The sequence below is a fragment of the Rhincodon typus genome, chromosome 36, assembly GCF_021869965.1.
Source record: "Rhincodon typus isolate 14 chromosome 36, sRhiTyp1.1, whole genome shotgun sequence".
NCBI lineage: Eukaryota > Metazoa > Chordata > Chondrichthyes > Orectolobiformes > Rhincodontidae > Rhincodon > Rhincodon typus.
This window is the reverse complement of record NC_063367.1, coordinates 3,378,712-3,385,348: the sequence shown is the minus strand read 5'-3', so window position 1 is coordinate 3,385,348 and position 6,637 is coordinate 3,378,712. Positions and strand designations below refer to the sequence as shown.

The 6,637-nt window shown below is 45.6% G+C and overlaps 1 protein-coding gene across 5 annotated transcripts in view; it reads left to right on the top strand.

Annotated features, from left to right (window-relative positions):
• Positions 1 to 714: 714 nt before the first annotated feature.
• The window catches only part of ctxn2 (cortexin 2), a 9,940-nt gene continuing 4,017 nt past the window's right edge, over positions 715 to 6,637 (top strand). The window contains exons 1-2 of one of the 5 annotated variants that reach the window (XM_048617194.1): positions 5,306 to 5,326; positions 5,704 to 5,919. The gene's annotated coding sequence lies outside the window, so the exon portion shown is untranslated. The other 4 variants (XM_048617197.1, XM_048617195.1, XM_048617198.1 and 1 more) reach the window with 4 other exon arrangements.

Below are 6,637 nucleotides of genomic sequence, written 5' to 3'. Positions count from 1 at the left end.
GAAGTACATCCCTGCTTTAATATTCTAGTCCTCTTAAAATAAATGCCGACATTGTAGTTGCCCTCCTAACTACCAACTCAACCTACAAGTTTACCTTAAGAGAATCCAGGACTAGGACTCCAAAGTCCCTTTGCACTTCAGATTTCTGAATTATCTCCCCATTAGGAAAATTGTCTATGCCTCTATGCTTCCTACCAAAGTGCATGACCTCATGCTTTCCCACATTGTATTCCATCTGCCACTTCTTTGCCCACTCTCCCAACCTGTCCAAATCCTTCTGCAGCTTCAGTGAGGATGGGGAGAGAGCTGTGAGAGTGAGGATGGGGAGAGCTGTGAGAGTGAGGATGGGGAGAGAGCTGTGAGAGTGAGGATGGAGAGAAAGCTGTGAGAGTGATAATGCGGAGAGAGCGCTGTGAGAGTGAGGATGGAGAGAGAGCTGTGAGAGTGATGATGGGGAGAGAGCTGTGAGAGTGAGGATGGGGTGAGAGCTGTGAGAGTGAGGATGGGGAGAGCTGTGAGAATGAGGATGGGGAGAGAGCTGTGAGAGTGAGGACTGGGTGAGTAGATGTGGAATAGGGCCCTGTCTTTTAAGAGAACCTGTTTGATTAGGCACTAAGTGGCAGGTTTCCAATGCACAGGCAGGTGAACTGTTGATTACAAATGCCAGTCCTCAGTGGTATGTTTCCAGCAGAACTGTGAGCAGATGGCAAAGCGACTGATGGAAGCCAAGTTTTCCCAGTGCAGCCCAGGGTGAAGGTGGCAGAGGGGTTAGGTTCGGGGAGGGGCCGGGGGCTTCATTCTGGGACCGTGCCCTCTCCCCCAGATCCTGCCCGATCCTGTGGGGCTCAGACTGCTGCCCCTCTCTGTCTCACTCTCACTCACTTCCTCCTCCCCCTATTCCCTTCCCTTGTCTCCCTCCCACCACCCCATCTCCACATCTCCCTCACTCTCCCTGCCTCAATCCCTCCCTCCTCCCCCGCCTCCCTGCCTCTGTCTCTCTCCCTCCTTCTCTCTCCCTCCCTCCTTTCCTCTCCCTCTCTCCATCCCTCCCTCCTCCCCCTGCCTCCCTTCCTCTGTCTCCCTCCCTCCTTCTCTCTCCCTCACTCCGCCTTCTGTCTCATTCCATCCCTCCTCCCGCTGTCTCCCTCCCTCCTGCCCCTGTTTCACTCCTTCCTCTGTCTCACTCCTTCCTTTTCTCTCCCTCTCCCCTTCCCCATCTCATTGTCTCCCTCCCTCCCTCAGTCTCCCTCCCTCCCTCTCTCCCTACAGCCTCTCTATTTTTCTCTATCTCACTCCCTCTCTCCTCACACATCACTCCTTCATCTAGATCATTATTGTATAAAGTGAATAGTTGATGGAACTTGACTAGTCACCGGCTGCCATCCTGAGAAGGACCCTTTTAACCCCACTCTCTGTTTTCTGACAGACAGCCAATCTTCTATCCATGCTAGTACCTTGCCTCTACACCATGGGCCCTTATCTTAGCCAGCAGCCTCCTGTGCGGCACCTTGTCAAAGGCCTTCTGGAAATTCAGGTAATCCATTGGCTCTCCTTTGTTTAACCTGCTTGTTACCTCCTCAAAGAATTCTAATGGATTTGCTTTGATGAAACCATGCTGACTTTGCCCTACTTTACCAAGCACTTCCAAGTATTCAGAAATCTGCTCCTTCACAATGGACTCTATTATCTTATCAACAACTAAGGTCAGGCTAATTGACCTAAAATACTGCCTATGCAGAACCTCTTTCCTCATTCTTCCTATGTCATTAGTGCCCATTATAGACCACAACCAATGGATTCTCCCACTGCAGTTTTTTTCTCCAGCCCAGAGCAGACATCCTGAACCCCCATCATAGCTGTCTGCACTCACACACTTTGCTGTTGAGGACAGTGTCAATGCCCCTGACTGCGGTGTCTCCTACTATCCCTACATTCCTTTTGGCTGCCCCCTCTTGGACGGCTTTCAGTACCAAGGTGCCATGGTCACTTTGCTCATCCAACTCATCTCAACCATTCAAGGTGAAAGAATCTCAACTGTGTCGGACAGTTGTAAAGTTTGATGTTCTTGTCCTCTGGGTTGTCGTACCTTTTTGACTTGCAGTCACACTCTCCTGTCCCTGAATGTTGACCAAACCAAATTACCCCGTTCTAAGAGGTATGACTGCCACCAGGTACAAAAACAACCAGGTAATTTACACCCCCTCCTTCATGCATCACTGTGTCTGCTGTTCAGGCTTTAGCTCATTATCTCTTACACTAACCACAGATTCATTTTTTCAGGACAAAACTGCTTTCCAGGAGCTCTCACACACTACAGCCATGAAACATCACCCATCCTGCCATCCTTAATGTATTCTAATTAACTACTTAATTGTTTTATCAGTAATATACTTACTTTTTTTGCATGTTTCATTAATCTTGCCACCGGTTGCCATGTTATGTTGAACCATAGGAATGGAATAAATCTTAATCACTAACCAAACACTCAAATAAACCCAACTGCTCTTGTTAAAAGCCATGCTGGAGCTAGAAGCTATAGAATATAAAGTGTAGATTTCAGTGAAATGGTGACTGAAATTTACAAACAAAATTGGATTTGTCCAAATAAAAAACTTTCTGATTCAACAACTGCAGGCACTCGGTCCTCAGTCTTCAGGTTTTAAGGAGCATCTTAAACCAGGACAGATAGGCTGGAGAAGCTTAGGTAGGGAATTCTGGAGCTGAGAGTCCAAGGCAGTTGGCAGCATTGTCCCCAAAGAGGTAGCGACTGAAACTGGGGAGGTGCAGGAAGCCAGCATTGGGAGATAGCAGGAACCTCAAAGCCTGGAGGAGGATACTGAGACTGAGGGGATTTTAAAATTGAGACCTTTTTCAAGGAGAAGTCAGGGTAGGTCAAGGGTGAATACGGAATTCCATTGTATTCACAGCATAAAAACAGACCATTTGATACAACGGGTCTTTGATGGTGTTTATAATGAGCATCCTCTTACCTCATTCCTCAGCATATTCTCCTCCATCATCCTCCCTCATGTCTTTATTATCCTTCCAAGGCATTTATCCTTTCTTCTGGAACTTATGCTTCCTCTTTCTGTCTAAAATCACTGCTGAGTCTTTTGATGGTCTAGATTTTTTTCTCAAATTTCCAATGCATTAATCCACCTTTTTGGAGTCAGCCTGTGGGCAGGCTACACATTTACATTGATTGATAATACCTTGTACTCTTTGAAACTATCAGAAAGTACAGAAGAGGAATTACTGACCCAAGGGTTGAAATGATAACAAACAGTGATGCTGTGTGCATGAATCATTTTTGCTACATTTATACATTAAGAGCTGACAGCAACCCAGACGTCAGTGACATATAAATGAGGCAGATTAGATGAATTTCTCTGGATGCCAGCAGAGGCATTGGCATCCTTTCTGGCTATTGATGGATTAGGAACTCAGCCTGCCTGCAGGGACCATCATTGCAATATTCACCTCACAACGTGGGTAGATCTCCCCTGACCCTACGGAAGGTCCACCAATAGAAAATGACAGCTTCAACCATTTTTTTCCTATTGATTCCAGAGGATGTAACTATTGTTAGCAAGACTATTGCTTTTAAGAACATGTTCCTCTTTAGTCCATGTGCTGTGGGTATATCTGCAGCACTATTAAGGTGGGAGTTCCAGGATTTTGACCCAGCAAAACTGGAAGTGGAACGGTATAGATCCAAGCCAGAATGGTGTGTGCCACTCGGTGGGGAACCTGGAGGTGATGGCGTTTCTGATCTTCGGCTACCTACCCTTTTCCATTCAGGACATAGAGATTGTGGGTTTGCAAAGTGAAGTAATAGACGTATTGAAAAATGATCATTAAAGATCAACAACACGTGACAAACAAAATTTCCATGGCACTTTAGACTGGCATTGAGAAACAGATATTCCGGACGAGGTTATCCTGTGGGAGTGATTGGAGACTCGGGAGAAAAGATGGTTCAGACACATTTTTTGAAAAGCTTAGAGAAATGAAATGAGAGGCCCTATGGTGCAGTGGGTAGTGCTCATACCTTTAAATCAGAAGCTCTGTGTATGAATCACAAATCACAGAAGATTGGTACACTTCATGGTCAAACAGGTCACTCCTCCCAATAAGCCTAATGCCAAGCTGTAAGCGGGGCCAAATTTCTTGGTCAACTGTCCTATAGGAGGCAATGCAAATAACTGCTGGACTTGGTCTATAAGCATAGACCAACCCAATGGTCCAGCCCTTGGAAACAAGGATGGGAGAAATGACAGACGGATAGAGAAGTCAAAAGGTGACAGAGTCTTGGAGTGAGTAGGGTCAAAGTCGTTCTATCAACAGTGATGGGGCTGAGGGGGGTCAGAGTTGGAAGGCCAAAGGATGAAGGAGGTTGTAGAGATATGGTGGAGTGATTTGAGAAGCAGGATTGTTAATTTAATGGTTTGAAGACAGGTGGGGGTTAGGGGGCGAGGTGCCAGTGAAAGTACATGAGGATGACAGGACGAGATGGAAACAAATGGAATTTGAACAATTTGGAGCTGATACTGGTGGAGGTTGCCAGAAAGACAAACATTGCAGTACTCAAGGCTGGAAATGACAAATGCATAAAGGTTAAAGCTAATTTGGCTGTTGTATTTTTTGAAAATTAGTTCAGGAGATGTGGGCATTGCTGGTGGGCCCAGCATTTATTGCCAATCCCTAGTTGCCTCTTGAGAAGGCAGCAGTGAGCTGCTGTCCTAATCTGCTGCAGTCCATTTTGTGTAGGTACACCCACAGTGCTATTAGGGAGGGAATTCCAAGATTTTGACACAGTGACTGAAGGAGCAGCAATATATTTCCAAGTCAGGATGGTAAGTGGCTTGGAGGGGAGCTTGAAGGTGGTGGTGTTCCCATGTATCTGCTGTCATTGTCCTTCTAGACAGAAGTGGTTGGGAATTTGGAAGATTGTTGTGTTGCTACAACTACCCTAGAATTTGCTACTCAGTGAAAAATACTCAAGGTGATGATGGCCTAGTTGTATTATCGCTGGACTGTTGACCCAGACAATGTTCTGGGGACCTGGGTTCAAATCTCACGAAGGCAGACGGTGGAATTTGAATTCAATAAAATATCTGGCATTAGAAATCTAATAATGATTTCAATTGTTGAAAAAAAAACACCTCTGGTTCACTAAAGTCCTTTAGGGAGGGGAACTGCCATCCTTACCTGGTCTGGCCTTCATGTGACTCCTAACCTACAGCAATGTGGTTGACCCTTAACTGCCCTCTGGGCATTTAAGGATGGACAATAAATGCTGCCTAGCCAGTGACACCCTCATCCCGTGAGTGAATAACAAGAAAGAAATAATGTGATTGTGAATCAATAGAGCACTCAGCACAGAGATAGCCTCTCTGCTCCTATGATGCTGCTTGGCCTGCTGTGTTCATCCAGCCCTGCACCTTGTTGTCTCGAGCACTCAGCACAGTCAGATTTCTGCAATGATGCACTGGTTTTGCCTAGCTATGTTGTAGTAATAAGGAAGCAGAGTCTATCGATAAATGAATTGTAATGGAGGTACTGTGTATGGATTCCCAAAAGGCATTTGATTAAATGCTACATAGTTTGTTTTATAATAAAATCATATGAACGGCACTTTTTAAAAACAGTTTGTAGCTGTGTGTGTAAAAGGTTTGTCTCGTGTTAACTATTGTTTTGCAGATTGGGCGGTGTAGACAGTGGTGGGCTGTAGGGGACAGTGTTGGGACGGGTTTTCCGTGTTCACACAATTCGCTTTCTAAACCCAAAACTTGCAGACGGCTCAGAAACAACATAATGATTAACCTGTGAAGGCGACCGTAAATACTTCAACCGGATACCGAACGACCAAGTAACAGATCCGGCAGGTGGGATTTCAGGCAGAAAAATACATTTAAGGTGAGATATGTTTGGAGTAAGTAGAAAAATTCGACAAGACTGGGTATAGCAGGAGTTCAGCCACACAATTGTTAACAAATGGAAGGACACGTTAATAACATGTAAATGAAAGCAGAATAAGATGGTGGGTTTTGGATTAGGCTCAGTTCAAACACTGAGCTCCAATCAGGATCTACATGAGCGATTCACTAACAATATCCCAGAGACAGAGGTTTTTGTTCTCGACAGAGATGAGAGGGACTGGCACTTCTGTAATTAACAATGCAGGAACTTGAAGCAGATCTAATACAGAGGTGTTCACAATGATGAGAGCTTTTGATAAGCCCTGATTTGATTGGTAGGGATAAACAACCTCCAACAGGCTCAGCCAGTCCTGTTATATTTTCAGTTTTAAATTCTTGCATCGGTGCCTGAGGGGGGTCTACTTCCCATCTCTCCTTGGCCCGAGTTATAGGAAGACCCGTTCTTAGGTTAAAGGCCGATCAGTAAATGTAACCTAATCAGAAAAAGATTGTGATGGTGATGGTGATGGTGATGGTGATGGTGAGGATGAGGATGGGGGAAGAGAGCTGTGATGGTGAGGATGGGGGAAGAGAGCTGTGAGGGTGAGGACTGGGGAAGAGAGCTGTGAGGGTGAGGACTGGGTGAGTAGATGTGGAATAGGGCCCTGCCTTTTAAGAGAACCTGTTTGATTAGGCACTAAGTGGCAGGTTTCCAA